Below are 21906 nucleotides of genomic sequence, written 5' to 3'. Positions count from 1 at the left end.
TTATTTTATAATGACCAGGAAAATTTTATGGCTATTAACTGCTTACATGTGTGTATATTCTTCGTTAATCTCTTCATTTGAAAATTGACACAGATTTGAAGTTAGAATCATCTGGGGAAGTGATTTCTTGAAAGGTGATTAATTTCATGGCAATTAACGATCTTTCCAGAATATCTGATACTGAAAAGCCAAATTAACTGAGCACACACTCTCTTCTCTGATTCCTGGCACTACAAAGTGAGTGCCTTTTCTCCCCTCCCCTGGTGATGTGTCTGCCTCCCCACAGCCCGGAAGGAACGAGGCTGAGTGACCACGGATGAGGACCTCTGAAAACAGGAGCCCAAATAAATCTCTCTCTCTTAAAAAGAAATGCCGGATTAACTATGCATCCTAACACAAAGAGAGCAGAACTGAATTCATCCGGTACTGAGGTGCCAAATTCAGCTGAGCACAGAAAAAGTATTGGAGAAAATCACATTTAAAACGAAAATTTTCATTTAAAACATCACACATTTTTCCAGTTAGGAAGAAAATGCAGTGCATGCATTATTATATCATTGTGAGTTATGATCTTAAAGTTTTGTCTAAGAAGGAAAGTATGCGCACATCGTGGAGCGTGGCTGTGACCATCCTGTGAATTCATTTGCTGGGCCTCCTGCCACTGCGGGCGCTTGGGGGTCTGTGTCTGTGCTGTGTAACGTAGCAACCACCAGACACAGGGCCACCAAGCACTCGGAGTGCTACCCACAGTGAGGAGATACATTTCTAATTGTGTTTAATGTCGATTAATTGAAATTAAAATTTTTATTGCAGTGGAGGTGGGCTGTAATTTCAGATAAGCACAATACTACACAATAAAAAAGGAACAGGATTGTACATTCAAGGGAGCCATCTCTGACTCTGTGTGGTTGGCATGTTTTGTCAATAGATTGCCACTTCCCAGACGTTATATTTGGACGCTCAGATATTTCTAGATGAAATGGCCAATTTAGATCAGAGTTTAAGCACAGTTGGTGACAGAGAGGGGATAAGTATGTTCACTCCAGTGCTTTCCTATCAGGATTGCTAAACTTGCTACGTGAACACCCTTCCTTATGAAGTCCCCTGTTTTCTAAGAAATAAATCCAGAATTTTGCACATGGGAGAGTAGCTTGGTGTGAGCATCTCCTTCTTTTTGGTTGTTGTCTTCCCACATCTCATTCCACGTAGCAGCCTCCCTGATTATCCACATGTCTACATGAAGAGAGGGACGGTAGGAGTTTGGAGAGCTCAAACACATCTGATTTCCATTTCTACTGACAATGTCTGGGAGCTAAAGTCATCAGTATGCACCACGAAGGACAAAATCCTAGGCTTCTGATAAAAGACACAGAGAAGTCACAGAAGCCAAAATGGCCAAAAAAGCCCTGACTGAAAGGTATGCATCAAAACTGGAGAAAAGACATGTATAATGTTCTACACTTAGTTTAGAGCAGGAGGGTAAAGAATGTGACCAAGTAGAATAGAAATCAGTCACATTTTACCGGTTCAGTGGGTCTTACAAAGAGACACTTCAACATCGGAAGGAATAATGGACTCACCCAGTGCTAACGAACGGCGAGCCCAGATCATAGGTATTGAAAGATGAGAAGTCCTTTCTATGCTCTGCTTCAACTTCTGGGCCAGTGGTTTTAATTTGAGAAAACAGTTCTTACTTTTCTAACACTCTGTAGGGAGGCTTTGTTCTGTTGTTTCTAACTGGGACCTGAAGGGCAGTTAAGAGCCAAGCCAGAGCAGAGATGTCTGCTATTTCTTCTCTCTGTGCTGTCCCCAGATGGGGAAAAATCCCCAAAACTGGCCTTCAACTTGGAGATTTTTTAGCTGTCCATAATACCCTATAATTTGAAACTTCTTAAGGTCATTCTGGGAGAGAGGTTTAAGATGAGAGAGTTCTTTTTCCTTTTGAAAAAAGAAACCTCTGGTTTTCCAAACATTTCATAAACCTCTGGAATTCTTGGAGTGAGCCAGATGTGGAAAAAGTAACTGGAACTACTTGGGAAAAATTAGCAGTAGCTGTTGAAAGAAGCATTTATCAGTAATCCAGACAGCAAGGAAGTCTGGACATTGCTGAAGAGGCAGTGTGGCCAGAAAAGACCCTTGCAGGGCGTGGCTGGTCAGGTAACCTGGCTGTGAAGGCTGGATTGCCCTGGTGTGCTAGGTCTCCTGTGCCTACGCACCACAAACTGGATGGCTTAAAATAGGGCAGAGATGTTCCCTCACAGTCTAGAGGCTAGAAGTTCAAAATCAAAGCACCAGTGGCAATGCTTTCTCTGTAGGCTTGGAGGACAAGCCAGTCCACGCCTTTCCTGTAGAGTTTAGTGTTATCTGCAGATCTCTGTATTAACTGGCTTGTAGATAGATACACACACCAGCCACGCACAACCTTCTGTCCCACAATGCCGCCTCTTCCCTTGTGTTGGTTTTACACGCATACATGAAATGATGTCTTGTGGATCTGGACAGAGATGATTGAATCTCCTTGAATCTTGGAATTCTCCAATGCTTTGACGATTCTCTACCCCGAGGGCTTCAAACCTGTGAGTTTCCAAGGAATTTTGCTGACACTGTGAAGCCATCAACATGCAGGGAGGCTCTGTGAGCATGATAGATACAAATCATGCTCGGGGTTTTCTTGGAAAGTCAGTAAAATTTCTTATGCACCAAGATGTCTGTTCCTCTATTTTAATATCTATTAGCTATAAGATGGACGTGTTCTATGTGAAAGAGGCTTCACGTCTTTGTGTGCAAGAGTTTGCTTCATTAAAGGTGATTCTCAATTGAAACAAGGAAGTGTGTTCTACCCAGTTTCTCCATCGACTTTGCCTTGTCTCCCCTCCCTTCTCCACTCTCAAAGGTCCTTAACTGAGGCCTTTGTTGTATCCGCAGTGGGCATAGCATGTTGTTTTGAGAGCTTCTGTATGCTTATGGGAGAGATGCTCAAGAGTGGTTTGCATTAAGTATTTATAATGCAGCATATAGACAACTGATATGAGCCACATTCTAAATTTTAAACATCAAGTGAATAACATCAAATGAGTGCAAAAGTTTGGTTCTTGTGAATGCTACCACTGAGTTAAATGTGAAGTGTTCATGTATTTTATCAAGTTACTGTAAAAGGCTCTCAAGGTATGCCAGCTAACCTCAAGCATCAACCTGACTGGATTAAGAGATGCCTTGGAGATGTGACTGGGTCAGGGGCTCTGCACTCTCAAGGGGTTAATCCCCTGGTGTTAGCAGCTGAATGTGCTGCTAGGAGGTGGGGTTGCACTGGAGGTGGGGTTGCACTGGAGGTGGGTTACTGGGACTGCAACTTCTGAGGGTGCAGCTTCCGAGCAAGAATGACTGAGCAGGTTTGTTCCACTACACAGGTCTGCCATGATGTTTCCACCTCAGAGTCAGCTGACCCTGGACTGAACCCCTTGAAACCATGACCCAGAATAAATCACATATGCTACCTTTTGCATTTCTTTTTGAAAACTTAGGAAAATCAAAATAGTATTAGCCAACTTAAAAAAAAAAGGCTTTCTTGCATCTATGTAAGTTTCATTGCATGAGAGATTTCTCAGAACATGTATTTTTAGAAATGTCCAGCCAATCTCCTCACTTCTCTTTTCTAAATTCCCCAACTTAGACTTTTGTTGGGCCGCTTTTACTCCTGTTACTGCCTGGCTCCTGAGTAGAGCATGGTGTGGCTCAGGAGGTCTGCTCCCTGTGAGGTGCTGTGCTAAATCACGCTGGGCACTGTGCTAGCTGGGTGCAAGTCTTCTCTATAGTTGGCCACTCCAGCATGTGGGTGGTTCCCCTGGGCAATTGCTAGTCTTTCTACACAACGGGTAAGCCTGGCCTTCTTGCCTGGAGCCGTGGGTCTTGGATAAGCTTCCTCATTCCATTTCCAGGGAGTTTAATTCTATTCTCTGAACTCCCAAGTCCTGCTTGAATACTCATTCAGGACATTTACTTCTCTTACTCCTTTCTTTTTTCACTTCTTCTCTGTATTGATTTACTTGTTTATAGTGTATGTATTTATTTTATGACATTCTGTTTTTCCTGTTAGCCTACAGTAATTCACATTCTTTTGTGGCTACTCCAGGCCATTTGCTGAGAAGTCACTTTTGGACTGAGAGTCCTTGAAGTGCTGTGGCCTAAATAAGGGGTTGCGGGCAGGACCCTGAATCAAGAAACCATTTTGGATAAAGATAAGCAAATCATGTAGCTTATGAACCAGGAGACAGAGATTTTTAGGGGGGAAATATAAAGTTCAAAGTCAAAATAATCTTAGGAAATTTTTCAGTAGAAGTCAGACCATAAACCCTCTCAGATTCCTTATCTGAAATGCTTGCAACCAGAAGAATTTCAGATTTTGAATGTTTTGAGATTTTGTAACACTTGGATACGTGTAATGAGGTATCTTGGCGATGGGACCCAACTCTACAGAATTCACATATGTTTTCATGTGCCTTGTACACAGTCAGAAGGAAGTATTATATGACATGTCTAGGGTGTCTGTCTTTGACCATGACCAGGCACATGACCCCAGGTATGGAATTCTCCATTTGTGTCATCAGATCAGTGCTCAAAATTTCAATTATTGGAGCATTTCAGATTTCTGATTGACAAAGTAGCAATTCTCAACCTGTCATACTAGGGGTTTTATTGAACTAGAATTCTCAAGGATATTTTGCTGCTGTGGTTTCTTCATTTTTGTCTTTAGAGAGGACACTGCTTGTGGTCAAGAACTCTTGGTTAAAGGTCTTTCCTCGGTAGGAACAGGGCCACAGAACTGGCTCGGGGTCACACTTGGAGCAGTCAGTCAGGAGTAAAGAAGACGAGGGATGGGTTTGGGAAGTTATCTGATACTGTCTTGAATAATCCCTTTACCTGGACCTCAAGTTGGTCCTGCAATGAAGATCCCATGGAATGGAATAGCAGCAGGCAGATGGATAAGTGACACCTACCTTTGATGTTGTAAATCACTGGGGTTGTTCACCAGTAGCAAGATTTGATCTGCATGGACTGCTACAAAGTTAGGATTAGGCAAACAGCAAGGAAAAAATCCCAAGGCCTCCAGGAGAAGTTCTCACGCTGGTTTGACCTCCTCAGCTGTCCCAGGATGGAGATGGGGACCAGCTGTTGCCTCCCCACACCACTTAGTTCTGGGGTGCGGCTCCTGGAAGAGGTGTGGGTTCACGTGTGGAAGTGGCTGTGGCTTCTGACTGTGGTGAGGCGTTCTTGGGAGTGGGGTGTGCACGTGTCCACGGGCCAACGCATATGTTTTTGCTCCTGTATGGACGCAGGATGATGAAATGGTCCCATGTCTCCTTGTAATTTCTGTGTTCTATTTAGATTCATGAACGTGTGGGGAAGCGTAGCTAAGTTTTGAGTTCGTTTCATTTTTTAAAAAAAATTTTGCAGTTTTAGATTTTTCATTAGTGCACGTTCACAGCACATGTTTGCATCCTTGTGTGGAGCTGGCACAGGCACATAAGACCCCAATCCCTACTTGTGTCTCCTCTCCCTCCGCTCCCTCCTCTTCCCTGCGTCTCTGTCCCCTGATCCCCTCCCCATGTGAAAACGATCTCCCTCCTTGTTTGCTATTCTCTACCTTTTCTTCTGCTCCTTTCCTTCATTCATTTCGACCTGGATGAAGAAGACAGGGAGAACAGTGATTTTTGTTTTTCTCTCGTAATTAGGAAGGAGTTGAGTGTGATGGGCTTGCGGATCTGTGCAGCTTTATGTCTGCCTTGCTGAGAGACGGTGTCCTTTCTTTACTGGGAGCGGGGACAGAGGGCGGTCGGGGGCGGGGCAGCACAGGCCCTTCTGCCCAAGGTGTGCAGATGTGAGCCAGAGCTAGCGATGATGCGGGAGACTGTGTCATTGAACGCATTCTCACACCTGCCAGGAACGGGGCACGCACAAGCTTACTGCTTCACCGGATGTGCCTGTTTCAATCCCGCCCCATGGCGATCATAGAATGGAAGCGTTTGCATCATTAAGGGAATTTCAGTAATTGGTGACTCGGGATGAGGACCCTCAGGGCAAGCCTGTTGCCCCCCGCCGAACCCCAGAGACGCACTCCCCTGCTGTAAGCACGACCCAGTCAGTGTGAATCCGTGATGGACCACGCTCTGGAGGATGTGGCTTGCTGTGTGCTCACAGCAGTGAAGAGCTGGGGGAGCCACAGGGTGACTCGGTCAGAGCCGCCCGTGAGCAGCGTGATGTCTGTGTGCACGAGAGTTAGGAGGGCCTGCACTTGAGAGAAACACAGGAGACGGAAGGGCAGGAAGCAGGAGGGGTGACAGCGACCTCTGAAGTTCTCACACTCGCTTGGCCTTTCCGAGCTGTCCTGAGATGCAGCGGGAAACAAGCCTTCCTTCCCCACGCCAATTAGTCCTAGGATGCGGCTCCTGGAAAGAAATGTGATTTTACATGCAACCGGGGATCTAGGGTCTGGCTTTTCTGTCATTTGTTGTGCAAGCGAGCAAGCCTTCAATTCTCATGACTGCAAGAAATCGCTGTGTCCAGTGAGATGCCGGAAGGGACGGAAACCTGCAAATAAAGTGTCCTTAAATACTATTCTTATGTTACATGGGACAGAAGACAGAGCTGGTGCAATACTCAGTAGCAACCGGCTCGTGATCTATAATACTGTGCACATGAATGCAGCCCACGCCAACAGCGCTCATGGATTTGTACAGTGAACAACCTGTGCAACTGTATGCTGTAGCAGTAGTATGAGGTAGAAATTAGAACTGCTGGAATATAAATGAAGATGACTTTTGGGAGAGTTTAGAAATTTGGACCCAAGACCCTAAACATGAGGTATATTTGCAGACTAGATGACGGGACTTGGTAGTGATGATAGCACCTGGTAGCGCGTACTTATTCAGAAAGCAACACTCACTATGCACAGTTTATTTGGTAGATATTTTTAATAAGTCTGTACTGCTGCTTTCCAGAAGCATTTCTTGTCCTGTCCAGTTGAATCATTGACCCGTTGTGAATCGAAGTCTCGGCTGATCTGTTCGGTGATACCTGCCCAGCTCACTGGGCTGCAGCTTCATGGGACACGAGCGACACCTGAGTGCTTCTCACTGCTCTTCCTCTGGTGCTCACGTCACGATTGCACAGACAAAAATCTCCATAAATACTGTTCAGTGGATAACAATTTTCCTGAATGCCCTGCATGTCAGATCATAAGGCAGGGGCAAGGGGGATGGAGATCCAGATCCTGGAAATGACAGAAAAAGCCAACGGGAGGGAAGGGTTTGGCAGGCCAGGGAGACTCATGCATCAGGTAAGAAGTCACAGGGCAAGAGATGAGGCTGACAAACTGCTGCCACTTTCGTGTGAGCCCAGGGAATGTTGAGGATGGATTTACCTGCAGCTGTAAAATTCTCTTCTTCTGAAACCCAAGTAAAAGCAGCTGAAAAAACTGTGCGCAAGCATCAGCTCTCCTCCAGGTCTCTCTGCTGCTGAGTTCTCTCCCTCAGGAGTTCTCTGCAAGATAAACCATGCATTGTAAAATAGCTGTGTGTCTCCTTGTGGGGAAAGAGATAAACAAAGAAAATGCTGCACAGAAACTTAAATTGGTAGGCTTGTAATTGGGCCCATGTGGTAGATATAAAGTGGTACCACATTGCTCACGTTCTCTTGCAGTACGGCTTTGCTGTGCTCCCAATGAGCAGTGCATGCTCTCCCTGCCTGTCTTCCATCTGAGCTTTCCATGAACACACTTTGGTCAGTAGAGTAACCGCAGATGTGAAGCCAGCAACTTGAACACTGTGTGTGCATTGGGACTATTCTCTCCTGGGACTTTGAGATCTGTGGGAGAAAAGACCAGCAAACATAGGAGCCATGAGCACGACAGAGCCCAGGGCAAAGACCCGAGTCCCCGGCCACTGGACTCCCCCGGAGCACCACACCGACAGTGTAGACCCGGAGGGAGCCCTTCGGCACCGTGTGGTTCAGCCAGTTGACAACTAACTGTGGAGCTCCACAAGCCCATCTGAGCTCAGAGAACCACTGCACGCACACGCATGATCACAAGAAGTAGGAACTACTTTAGTTTTTTTGAAAAGTACACAGCAAAATCTAATAGATATGGTTTCTCTTTGATTTTAATCATCAGGATATTATATTAACAAATACAAGACTATAAGTCTTCTAGTATATTTAGAAGTATAATACTTCATAAACTCGTTGTCTAATTCTCCCTTCTGTGATTCTAAAATCTGATGGGAGCTGGCTTTGAGCTTTTCAAGTTTAGCTGGTCATCTTGAAGTTTGGTAACTTCTGCTGCCCTACTTTGAATATTTCACAATGGATTCTACACCAGGAGTATCAGCAGGAAAAGAGGCAACAGTTAGCAAACGATCAAACACTTTATTGATGACATTTCCTTTGTTATATCAGGTAAATATGCACATTTTTGTTTTTTTGTTTTTTTGTTTTTTGGTACCAGGGGTTGAACTTGGGTCCTTGTGCTTGCCAGGTCACCGATGCACATTTTTGACATTAATATTTCCCTTTCTCTCTACCTGTAAAATTTATTAATATTACTAGGTAGCAGTTTTATCATCTACCTATAAATCTGGATGCCAATGAGCTATGTTTTTAATTATAATACTAAAATTTGGATAACAATATAAGCTCATTAAATCAGCCAGAATATAAAGATTTTACTCACAGCCAAAAAATATAAAAAAGTATTCATGTTCCACATTCCATTAAGCTTGAACAAAGAAGTGAGTTTTCAGGTTGCTTATTTGGACATCATTGAAGACACTTTTCCAGAAATATTTTAGTATCAGGGTAAGTTGGTCCTGCCAACCACTTTGGCTAAATAAGCCAGGAGAAGACCTGTGGACTCATGAGGGGGTAAAGCAGCTACTGGTAATGACCGATATTTACTAGGACCTCTGAGAAAGAATGTAACATAAAAGCGGAATCACTGAAATGTGTGAAGACGGGCAGTTGGAAGCCAAAACTGACTGGATTACTGACCAGAAAGAGCTCCCTGGTTCTCTTTGTGTTCATACCTCAGGTTATTATTTTCTGGGCTCTCTTTTCATTCTTTCCCACTCATCCCCTAGCTTTGGAAGACCCAGAAGTCTATTTACTGGAATTTACTGACGATGACTCCAAGCCTTCATTTTCTGAGACAGAAAAACCAGGGTCCAGCTTGTCCCTCTCTGTCTTGCTGTCTGCAGTGCCTTGCTCAGTTATGACTGACTCCATGAAGATGGGGGGATTATCCACAAGGGAAATGTTCCTGCTCATTTTAGGCTCTAGAGACTCTAAAATGTAAACGCTAAATGATTAGATTTATCTGCTAAATTTGTTCTCCAATAAGTTCTGTGGTATCTTTTGTCCAATCTCTCCCTCTCCCTCTCCTTCTCCCTCTTGCTGTGTCTCCTTTGCTTCCTTTCCCTTTGTTCTTTCTTGTAGTTTACACACTGCATCTATTTTACTAATCTGTCGTCTTACTCTTAAGGATATAGAATTCATATAGAAGTATTTTTCCCATTCTTTTCTGATTTGCTGTGATGCATCTAATAGCTTTTGTAAGAGCACTGAAATGGTAATTATGATTTTCTTAAGCAAATTCCACGCATGGCTTTATAAACATATACTACATATTTTTACTTATTTGTGTGAAATTCATGCTGCTATTTGTGTATGTAGAGAAACTATTTTGTAAGCAGTCTCCTACAACTATAACTTATTTCTTCAATTTTTTTCAGAGAACTCACTTCTACTTGCTATTTACTGCTAGTTCCCTGTTAGAAATGATATTAATGTTAATATTACTGGCCAGAATAACAGACATGATAGTCTTAACATTTGGGGTTTAAACTATAATTTTTTGTGTGTAAACATCGCAAATAAATGTGAGCATGTACTCCCTTCCCTTCCCTTCCTTTCCTAACATTCCTCATTTTATTTTATCATCTTATTACTTTATTGCCTTTCTATCTTACTCTGAAATCTGCTTCTTTTCAGGCTAAACTTAAAATATTTGATGTCTGAGGATAACATTTTAAGTAATGGAGGCCAAATATCTATCTCAGATCTGTGATATTTATTAAAGCCACAAATCACGTAAGTGGGTGTGCTCCTTGGCAGTGAAGTACCCCTTACCACCCCCTCCAGGGGGCAGCACTGTGAGGTGTGTACCAGCCGTAGTGCACCAGGCTGGGGGACACCATCGATTCCACAAGCCCTGGCAGAGCTGGGCAAGTCCATAGTCTTTACCGAAAACCCTGACTTTCCATCCTGCAATTTCAACCTCATGAGTTTCTACCTTGGTGCACTCTTATTTTGTGGGGAGTTTGATTTGGGAAAATCTAGTACAAAATAATACAGCAATGTATATATGTTGCCTCTCCCTGCCCCAAGACCTACTGTTTTTGTGCATCAGACAACCCGGGCTTATCTGAGTTTTAGAGCTACTGAGAAGAATTCAGTGTACTGTCTACTGAGAGTACGCCTTGCCCAAATAAGAAACAGAATAGAGACTTTCTCTACCAAAACCAGTATTTGGAACTTTTGCAGAAATCTGATGAACAAAACCCAGAAAGGAGTAAGCGATGAGTTTAAGGCTCAAAGCGCTCCATCCTGTCTTGTGGGGCTGCACTGCTCCAGAGTGGGCTGCCCAGCACCTGCCAGCTGGGTGCTCCTCGTAGCCACTGAGTGTGGACCTGCAGCTGCGGCCTGGCCAGTGCTGAACAAAGTGGCGTGGCCTGAAGTACCGTCCAGTCGGAGAAGCGGCTAAATAACTAAGCTCAAGGGATGAGGAGAACACATTAAAACGGAGAGAAGAGCTGAGCAAGGGCAGAAGAAGGAATTTGGGGCCTCTGGGTACTGCAGCCTGATCAGCTGGGAGCATCCTCGGCCAAGGGAAGTGAGGGAGGCTCTGTTGTCAAAGGCAACCAACTTCAGCACCTGAGGCCACCCATCAGTTGTCGTATGGCCTCAATTCGAGAATAAAGGGATCACAACACAGACAGCTTCATCACTGTTGACAGGAGAGACAGCTTTACCTGCCTCTGGTAAACGTGTCAACCAACCAACACTAATGGGTGGAAGAGAATGGCTGTGTAACGAAAAGAGCAAGTTGTGTAAATCTTAAGGGTTCTCTTTCTCCCAGTGCTTCTTGCTTTTGAGGTCTATCTGCTTTCGTCCCAAAGAAACAAGGCCCCCGTTTGAATAAATGCCAACTAGTTAATGCAAAAATGAGTTAGTAAGATTCCTTTGAAGTCAGGACTCAGAATTTAGACACATTTACGCTCTTCACTCGAGCAATTACACGAGTGGGCTTATTCTGAAGCTGAATAGAAGGCTAGTAGAAGAATGTTGAGATATTAAAAGGGGGACCTCCCAAATTTTGTAAGTATATCCACTTTAAAATTACGAGGGTGTGCCCACATGCATTTTTGGCAGCTGTGGTTGGTTCTGTGGCTAGGTGAAAGTATTCAGGCTAACCATGCCTGGGGAAAAATTGCTAATTGAGGATAGAGCACAACGTGTTCAACTCAGCACACAAGGACAAAGATGATATGAGACAGGGCGGGCTGGGTCCATTCCACGTGCTTTTGGGGGTCGGGTATATTAGCAAGCTGGGAATGTTGTCTCTTCTGTTTGTATAAGCATGCCATGGACATGCCTCATCCCATGATACATTCCAACTATTTATACTTCATGCTTCCTGGAAAACAGAATCTCAGATGCCTGGAAGGTTTTGCTACTTCATGACGTTTCTGCCAGCATTTCATTAGAACCATATTTAGCTGAGTACCTTCGGAAGAATTTTGTATACAGAGAAAGAAAGAACCCCGAGTTAAATCTTAATATGTTGATCTATTTTGACAAATAATGATAAACTTGAAAGAGAACTAAAATTCTTTGAAGGTAACATTATTTGTTGACTCAGTATTTATCTATATAACAAAACCAAAAATAACTCTTTTGCAGCAAACAAAAATAATAGGACATTTGGTTTATATCATGTCACATAGACATAATTTAAAGACTCAAGAGAAAATCTTGCAAAGAGGGCGTGAAATCTGATTCCTCCTGCTGTCCCAGGGCCAAGCACTGGGGGTAGAAGGTTTGGCTTTAGTGAGACTATTGCATACACATACAACATTCATAGCTACCATATCAATAATTTGTATCCTTAGGTTGGTTTTGTGACTGTCACTTTGTTCTTGGGAATCTTCAAATACTGTTATAAAATCCAAAATAAAATTGGCTGATACCAATGTACAGTCTCATCAATAGGCTGATGAAGGGATAAACAGAAAGCCTACACTCTGAACGTGAGTTGGCTAATGTCGCAGCTCCTCTGAAATAGGGGAAAACAACCTGATTTGAATGCATTTAAAACCTATTTTGCTATAGGCACATTCAGGATTCCCTACTCTCGACTAAGTGCAGGGAAGGATTAGTGTATCAGGAGGCCCGTTTTGTCAGGTTGGCCCAGTCAGTAAAAAGAGTCAGAAAAAACAACTTTTATGTAGCTCAAAGTTGTGGAGTTTAAATTAATATTTAAAACTGTTGACAATATGGATATCATAAAACAAAGCACAGGTTCACTGTCAATATTGCAGATATTTTTATTAGGCAAATTGGCACATGTACACAAACAGGTACTGTAATCTGTAGACAAATAATTAATCCATATTTTGGGTTTCTTTTGCAAAATTGAGTCTACTTTTTAAAACCTGTCTTGCCATAGTCCATTGTGTGGAAAGCCAAGCACAGATGGTTAGGATTGCCTTTTCCTTCCATGGTAACTGGAGACAGCGGAGGCTGTTCCATGTCCTGCCTCTGTACCGAGCCCCTCAGCGCGGTTGTCCCTCGCTTTGACTCTCACTGTCCTCCCTGCTGGCCCGTGGGTTTCCTGCTCCATTTCGTCTGTCTCTTTGCTCCCTTTCCTCCTCCCATTCCCACCCTTCCAGCCTCCTGCTGCTTCTCACCTTCTCCCTTGATTTCCTGTGCTTTCCTCATTCTTTCTTCTCTCTCTTTTTATTTATAGATACACATTTGTATAAATTAATGAATTTTATGCAAGAAACAATTTGCCTCATTGGAATTAGAAGAGAAAATGAAAAAACACTCCTGTCACCATGTTAAAACACTGCGTTAAACTGCAATGTATGTTTTCCTGGTTTTTCATGTGCATTGTATAATCAAAATGTAATCGTCTCATATACATATCGTTTTTATGTCTATCTATGTTTATCTGCGAATGCATGTGTTTGTGTGTGCTTAGTTGTTTATAGCCTGTTGTTTTAGTTAGCCACCTTCCACTCTGCTGTTTTGGTTCATTTTCATCTCATATTATACCAAAATATTATTTACATTTCACCTGTTGATTCTAGAAAAACCTTTGCTGCTGATTTGCCCCAAACAGCATCCAGTGGTACTGTCCACTTGAGCCTCTCTTCAGGTAGTGCAGCACTGGAATCATAGCATGGACTGGGTGGGAAAACGCATGTCCAGCCTGTCCTGTGCAGGAGGCAAGCCTTGCTCCTGAGTGTACTAACTACGAGGAGAGCAATGATTTCATAGATTGTTGGGTGGGTGTGTTCAGTTTACTTTGTATGTTAACACACATTGATGTTCTATTCACAGGCTGAAAGGAAATATCATGGATAGATAACTTGCCCTTCCTAGCTGGAGGCTTCTTTCTCTTATCCATCAGGGCATGCCTAAAAGTAGATCTTTTCATCCAAACTAACTGGATCTCAGTTACTCACTCAGTGAACAGATTCTGATTTTCTCTTCAGGCCAGGGATACTATTTTTGCACCTAACTTTGCCATCTGAATAAAAATCGAGAGAAAAGATATAACTAAGCGAGCTAACCCAAGCAAGCATCTTAAACTGGACAAAGATGAAGGCACAGAGCCACGGCCAGGCAGGCAACAGTGAAGTTCAGAAATCCGAGCAGGCTCTGAGCAGTAGCCTGGAGTCAGTTCCCGATAGTGTTCCAAGTTAGCTGTGTGGCATTAGCTCGTAGTTAACATTTCTTCGCCACCTTCTTCATTTATAAAGCAAACAATGGGAAAAATGATAGAGCTTGTCTCATAGAATGGTCACAAAACGTTAAGAGAATTCTACACGTAAAACATTTGGAAGAAGACGTGGCATTATGACACCCTCAGTAAATATTTTTTCACTATTACCCTTTGCTTAAGAAAAACTGCCTGATAATATAATCCAGCGACTGCTGGACTTCTGAATAGAAGAGTCACTCCAGGAAGTCGAAAGTGCAGACCAGCAAGTAGAGGTAGAGGAATCTCAAAAGTTGGGAGGAGTACGTGGGAAACGACGAACGGGGATAACGTACAAGTCTTTTTTAGTTATAGTTATATTGTGTAGTCAGGAAAGCAGAACTGGAGCACTGTGGCAAGGAAATAGCAATGTTGTCAGTATCCGGCTTCCAAAAACGATCGTAGTGACATATGGATTTGATTAACAGAACAGGGAAAGAGACTATAACCATTCAGGGAATGGAAAAATACACCAGAACCTTTAAATTAACACGAGGGGAAGAAGAGTGAGCAGACGTCTAACCACTCTAACAAAATCAAGGGAAGAAAAATAGAAAAATGACAATGTAAATAAGTAGTAAACAACTGGGGTAAGGTGAAAAGAATGGAGCACAGTGAAAGGAGCAAAATTAACGTTAGGCCTTGAGTTAAATGTGAATGGACAATGGACAGAGTGCACCTATCAAAACACAGGGAGCATTACGGGATGAAAAACAAGGTTCAGATATGCTAATTCACAAAGAAGGAAGTTCAAAAGAAGCGTCCAATCTCTGGAGATACAAACCAAAAATAAACCCAAACAACAACAACAACAAACAAACAAACAAGAACTGGAACAACAGTGTGAATACCAGACCAAATGGAGTTAAATGCTAAAAGATCCTAACAGTATGGCCATACTTGTTAATGATGCAAATATTATTTGATGAAGATGTAATGATCAGCAAGTTGCCTTTACAAAAGAATAGAGTGATAATACATAGTCAGAACTATTAAAAATACAAGAAAAGCCTTATAGAAGTTAGCAATAATGAAAGATTTTAAAATTAAATCTCTTTCAGAAATAGATATTTACTAGACAGACAATAAATGTTTCTTTAGCAGACTTGATGTATTTAATGAATACATTCCTTAAATAGAGAATATATATATTTTCCAAGTATTACAGTACAAAATAATTGATTCTATATTTGGCCACAAAGAAATCCTCATGAAATTAAAAGAGGGAAACTTTTGGGTGGGAGATTTAGCTCAGCGGTTCGGTGGCCTGCCTTGCAAGCGCAAGGACTCGAGTTCAATCCCCGGTACCAAAAACAAACAAACAAACAAAAAAGGGAAACTTTATAGGACACATATGTTTTTAAAATTAAACTAAATACTAAAGTGGAGAGTACTTTAAAATTTTTAAATCCTTAAAAATGAGGAACCAAAAAGTTTTGGACCAAAAAGTAAACAAACACTAAAATTTTCTGCAAATCAATGGGAAAATCAAATTTCACGGAAAGTCAAAGAAACTGGACAAATAACAAGATGCTGAAAAAGGTGCATAATCACTGTTATTAAAGACCAACGATGAAATAGCATAACAAGCTCCTCTTCTCAATAAATTTGAAAATGAACAACAAAATAACCCAGAGAAGATGTTTGGAAGAAGAAATTAACTGATTAAAAACCTGAGCTTAATGTAAAAGAATTTTTAAAAGGATAAAGAAGTCCCAAAGCAGATTCTCTGATGAATTATATTACATATCTCATGTTTCCACTGAAACGTGCCTAAGTATCTGACAAGATCAGGCTGTGGGGAAAAAATTTACCAAGGGCAATTTCAGGATGTTTTTTGAAATGACAGGAGCAGAGTGCAGTGGAACCTGGGGTCGTCACAGTGGGGTTGTTGTCACACCTTGCCCTTTGGTGCACAAGGCACGGGAGCTCTGACCGCCCTGGAAAAGAGCAGGAGCAGAGCCAGGCTAGCAGCCCCCAGCAGAGCTCCAGGCAGGCTGTGGGAGGGAGGCGGGGAAAGCCTGCCTCAGCCTCGCGCTGAGCTTCCTTCCTGCCTCAGCCTCGCGCTGAGCTTCCTTCCTGCCTCCTGCGGAGCTCCCTCTGGGTCAGAGGTGGCCAGCTTAGGGCACACGTGTTGTTTTTAAGACCAAAGACGTTCATGTGCATATATGCGGTTTTTCATTTTTTTCCTTAGACTAAAACCTCAGTATTCAGGTTTAATCACAGTGTTGGTGCTTTGTGATAAATAAGTGGGTTTTAGGTTGCAGTTTGGGCACTCGTCTCTAAAATGTTCACCATCACTGCTATAGGCGAACCTGTTATCAGCTTTTGGGTCCTGAAGAAATTCTTTCCAGTTTCGTGACTTACTTCATAAAGACTTGGACAAAACATGCAGGAAAGGTAGCGAGGACTTAAATTTATTGAAGGTAGAAAAGAAGTGCGCTTCACAGAATGAGACAGGCCTGGTGCAAAGGCTCACAGCAGCAGGGCTCTTTCTATCTGTAGTTACTGGACTGGCATCCTCCCCATGCAAGTAGGCATTTGGGACAGTTTCCTATCGGTAACTCACTTGGCCTGGCGTCAGACTTAAACTGCCATATGCAAGGCTGGCTGGGTTTCACCCCAGACATCAATGAAGAATTGAAGATAGCACTTTTTTGATTGGTTCTGTGTACAGTGCTCAGGAACTGCAGTTCTCCCAGGTCCTGTTCTGCGTATGGGTCAGCATGTCTTTTCATAGTGGTTTAATGGGTTTGCCCCAGCCTCGTCTAGCACAAAACCAATTAGATGTGAGAGGTCCTGGAGCTCACGGATCAGGTCCATGGGGCACAGCTCCTGGGCAGAGTGGAGGAGCAATCGGAGGCATCCAGCACATCTTCTGACTCAGAGAGAGTTCCCAGGCTCAGGGAAATAATACCTCTAGCGCTCACTGGCTGGGAAGCCGTAGATTATTGCCCCAACAACTTGACTCAGATGTCATTGCAGACAACGGCCAACAAGTAACTGATTCAAGTAATAACGGTGTGCTTTCTCTGAGGGGGAAAAGGCTAAATGTGAACAATGAGTTTATTTCACCAAATTGAGAAAATTGTTAAAGTACAAATATAATTTGTCCTTTTCAAGAGTATAAATAGCTTATAAGGTGTCAGATGATACGGAGACAATTTTAGTTAAAGAATCTCAAGAGCCTAGCATTTAGAAGAATTAGTCTTTGTAATCTATGTTGAATCAATAGTTGGGTGTCATATAAAATATGCAGAGGAACTGAGGGGGCGGATTTATTTGGATCAAGGAAAATCCACCCCCATCTAGTGAAGCAGGAAAGACAGGAGCCTTTACTGTGACTTTTCCCACTTCAGTGGCCAACTTGCTGCAGTGTTGGCCTTGGCTGTGGTGTGGTTTCACCATCACGCTGATTAGAAGTGAAGACAGTCAAGTGCTCTAAGCAGATTAATCACCATGGTGATTTGACACCGGTGTTGTCTTTCAGAAAGGCACCTTTGCCTGGCAAATAAATCCAATTTTTGGATGGTGCAGTGTAGTGGGTCTTTGGGCAGAATACAACAACAGGAAAAGAACAAATGTGAGAAGGTTCTTTTCCCTTGTAGTCACTCCCGTATGCACTCGGTCCTGCTTTCTGACTCCATCAGACTAAACCGCATGAGTGATCAACACTAAAAGATAGCTGAGGTCTGGCGCTGATGGATGAGGACACGGCTCTGCGACCCTTTGAGTGCCGGTGGTGACACATGGATGAACGATTTTGGAAGGGCAGGGGTATCTCTCTCCCTTGATTTCTGGGCCTCTCTTTTCTTTCATAACTCTTGGAAGTCTCCGGGGTCTTATACCAGTAACGTTATCTATGATGTCAAGTAAAAAACATACAAGTTTGAGAACTGAAAGAAATCCCAGGGATTATTTAGTTCAAAGTTGAATTTTAAGTAAGAGGAAAATGAGCCCAGAGACTTTCTTGGATAGATGATACAGTTGTACGTGGTAGGACTGGGGACCTATCTCTTAGTAATTAATTAATTGCATCTCATAATCTCTAGTAACCCTTAAATAAAAAGAAAAACTAAACTTTGTTTCATATGCATTTTCTTTTCAGAGATGGTTGTTAATCCCAGAATTAGAAGGACATGTTCTGCTTTCTAGTCTCTTTCTTCCCTAAATTTGAATCCTTTTGTCAGTGTCCCTGAGAAGCAGTATCATGGTCTATATTCACATATTTCTAGTAATAAGAAACACACATGTGATAAAGCTTTTTTTTTTTTGCCAACATGTCACAAAATTCTTCCACACTGAGCTCAAATTAGCCCATTGCACCAACCCTATAACTTCAAGATTATCAGTTTTTTTTAACCTCTAAAGAAAGGAAAAATTTCTTTGCTGATTTTTTGGTAGTCATTGCCCAAGCATTTAGAGACTGTTATTTTATCTATTCTAAGTGTTCACTTCTACTGTACATTTTATGTTTCCTTACTTGTTCCATATAAAATGTAGGTTTGAGATTTCTAGTCATTTTGGTGTTTCTTCTGAATGCAGTGAGTGGTCACAGAGGTTCTGGGTTCCCATCCTTTTCTTTTACATTCCAGGTATCGCCGCCAGCTCAAGTGTGGCTGGTCTATTATGTTCTTGGGTGGGAGCACTATGCTGCCTGGTAGAACTACCTCATGTCAAGTTTGCCTGTATGTGAGGGTCAATAAAATGTACTAGTATTTCACCATGAACTGTGTCTAAATATCTCTCTGATTGTGTCCTGGTGAAATCTCATTGATGAAAATTAAATGTAGACTTTATTTTTCTGTGTGAAATTTTTTGTTGGTTTGTTCCCAGCATCCTGGCATGTGAGCTGATGTAGGCAAGTGGCAAAGCTTGTAGGACAATCTAAGGCCGAGCCTGGGTGAAGACATAGCTTCCCAGGGTATCCAGTGGGAGACATTATGGACCTCAAGCAGGTAAAGTTTTAAAACCCTTTAAGGCCCCACAGGACAGAAATTGAGAATTATCTAAAGGAGAGTGAAGTAGAGGGGAAAATGAGAACCTTCTTAAGATAAAGTTCATTAATTTGCAATTTTATCTGGGACTGACTAGGAATAGGAATTTTAAAAATCTTTTTAATTTTTTATTTTAATGTAATGTGAGTAGATATTAACAAAGAAATAGGAATTTAAAAATATGTATTCATATTTTATTATATATGACCCACAGTTTATGCAAAAATCAGTATCGGATTAATTCGGGGTCAATTAATGATTCTTTCTAGTCAGTTTTAAGTTTTAGGCTGAATTGCTTTTTGTTGCAGGAAGCTACACTTCGAATTGTATGATGCTAACAGCCTCTGTGGCATCCACTTCTAGACACTGAGAGCAACCTTACCCCGCGTGAAAACCGCATGTATCTCAGACTCTGTGGTAAGCTACAGTAACCTTGGGAAAACATAACTATATCAAACTTGTTGTTACATAGTTGATTTCAAATATTGATTTTAGTGATCATAGGCATCTATAGCATATTTTTGTGCTTGTTTTTGTGCATGATCTATGCAAGATGTCATTTAATTTTTTTGCCAGCACTTCATGTTGTCAGAAAGGCCTCGTGAATATCTCTTTACAACACTCACGAAATACTAACAATTCACTGAGTACATATTTGTGGTATTCCTGGTACTGTTTTACGCAATGAAGGCACGGCAATAAAGAGGACATTAAAAATCCAAGTTTTTGCCTTTGTGCTGAAACAATTAAAATTTAAACATTTTGTGGTGCTACAAAGTGACTGAGGGGTTGTGAAGAGAATAAAATAGAAGGAGGCACAGACTGAAGGGTGCTTCTGTGCTACTTTGCACTGGCGGAGGAGGAAGCCACTGAGGAGATGACATGGGAGCAGAGGGCGGGATGATCTGAAGAGACTCCGGACATCATGAGAAAGCAATGTTCAGGCAGAGGAAATAACATATTTTGGGCTGAGTTGTGTCCCCCCAGTTCACACTCTTAAATCCTCATCCCAGTACCTCAGAATATGAGCATATTTGGAAACAGGGTCTTTAAAGGGGGCGATTAAGGTAAAATGAGGTCCTGGTGCGGGGAGAGAACGTTTGGACGTAGACACGGAGACGGGGGTCACCATGGGAAGGCAGCAGGACGGTGGCCATGTACAGCCCAGGAGAGTCCTTAGAAGAAACCAGACACAGCAGGCCTTTATATTTTCTTCTGGAAATATAGAACTGCCTGGATAGGCTGGGGACCATGGGGTGGACGAAAGCTGCGTGGATTCAGGGACATGCTGGGAGTACAGCCAACAGATGTGGTAGCTGGGCTGGAAGTGCTGTGTAAAGAAAAAAGGAAATGAGTGCAATCTTGGGTTTTGTGTCTAAGCAGAAGGACTAAAGGTGGTTCCATTTTCTGAGAAGAGAAAATTTGGAGGAAGAACCTTCAAATGTAGGCTGTTACGTTTTGTGATGTTACTTGCCCAAGGAACTACTTTTCCTTAAAACATTACAAATGCAATATTTTGAAGATAATACAAAGAATATGAGAGTCTATAAAAATTAAAATTTCTCCCTTTGTAAACTCACTTCTCAGAATTGAGTTCTGTCCAGTTAAAAGTGCATCTTTTAAGACCTTTCTTCTAGATATTTTTAATTCCCCCGCGCTTATTGACCTCAAATATAATGAACAAATACCCGTATTCTCCAAATTCATGAAACTCAGTAAAAATGCATTTATTTCACTTTACTTTTAATTTTAAAGGAGCTTGCTAGAATTGTGTGCATAAAGTCAAACGGTGGGTGGTAAACCACCTCTTTGTGGAAAAAAGTGTTAGCATTCTCAGATGGCAATAGTAGCTGTTATTCTGGGCTCTGGATTCTGGATCTTTGTTTTCAACTGGATTTGATTTTATTAAGGTGAACTTTTGTGCAATTGAAGCAAATATTTGTCTATAATTTTACAAGGGAATCGGTTAAAAAAGTTATATATGCTAGCAAGTTAAGTAATTTTTAACTTGATTAACTATTATTATCTTAAAGGCTCTAGATCTTTTTTATGTAATAATCTGTTTTTTCTGACAGTTTTAGGTGATTAAATGACACAAGAACAAGGAGTTTCAAGAAACCAAATTTGCTTGCTAAATCCACCAACTCTCCAGATGGGAAAAACAGAAATGAACAGCTTCCACATAAAACATGCAGAAGAAAGGGCAAAAGAAATTTAAATTCATCATCTGAAATGTTTTAACACATTAAAGTTTTTAACCCATACAGGCACATAAAATGAGATACAGAAAAAAATCACATGTGTGGTTACTATATTGTTCTGTCACATAGACATACTTTCCACATTTGTGATTCTGGAGCCGCTACTTAATCACAACCCAACCGATTCTCTGTAGTGCCATCTGTCCTGCTTTTTCTGGTCAGGCTTTTGCTCAGTCTCTATATAATGAGACCCATATTTAAAATGGATGAACTACATAGCGCTCTCAGAGACAATGAGCAAATTCAGAGAAGCACTGAAGCTTCTGGGGCAGGCAGCGAGGGCAACTTAACTGCACAAGGGCTTTGGAGGCAAACACGAAAACCTGTGCTACTTCCTCTGATAAACTTTATCAGGGGCCCGCACTGACTCCTCTCATCAGCCCTGAGGAGTATTAATATCCCACCTAATAAACAAATAGACCGGAGATGTGTGGTGACCCTACTTCCTTCTATGCATTCATTGCAGAACTGGAAAGGAACCTGGACCCATGGGACCTCATCCACAGAGCCCCTGGTCCACACCCGCTGCTCTGCACCTGAGCACTGAGCC

The 21906-nt window shown here is 42.1% G+C and overlaps 1 long non-coding RNA gene across 2 annotated transcripts in view; it reads left to right on the top strand.

Annotated features, from left to right (window-relative positions):
- The window catches only part of LOC104857747, a 54254-nt gene extending 32876 nt beyond the window's left edge, over positions 1-21378 (top strand). The window contains exons 1-4 of one of the 2 annotated variants that reach the window (XR_778942.2): positions 14258-14334; positions 18935-19056; positions 19404-19512; positions 21171-21378. This is a non-coding gene — a long non-coding RNA (uncharacterized LOC104857747). Of the gene's footprint in view, positions 1-14257; positions 14335-18934; positions 19057-19403; positions 19513-21170 lie in introns of those variants that run through there. The other variant, XR_004514583.1, reaches the window with a different exon arrangement.
- The last annotated feature ends 528 nt before the right edge of the window (positions 21379-21906 follow it).

This window comes from Fukomys damarensis, unplaced genomic scaffold (assembly GCF_012274545.1).
Source record: "Fukomys damarensis isolate Sample0158 unplaced genomic scaffold, DMR_v1.0_HiC HiC_scaffold_27, whole genome shotgun sequence".
NCBI lineage: Eukaryota > Metazoa > Chordata > Mammalia > Rodentia > Bathyergidae > Fukomys > Fukomys damarensis.
Note: the sequence above shows the minus strand (reverse complement) of the source record. Positions and strands in the feature narration are given on the sequence as shown.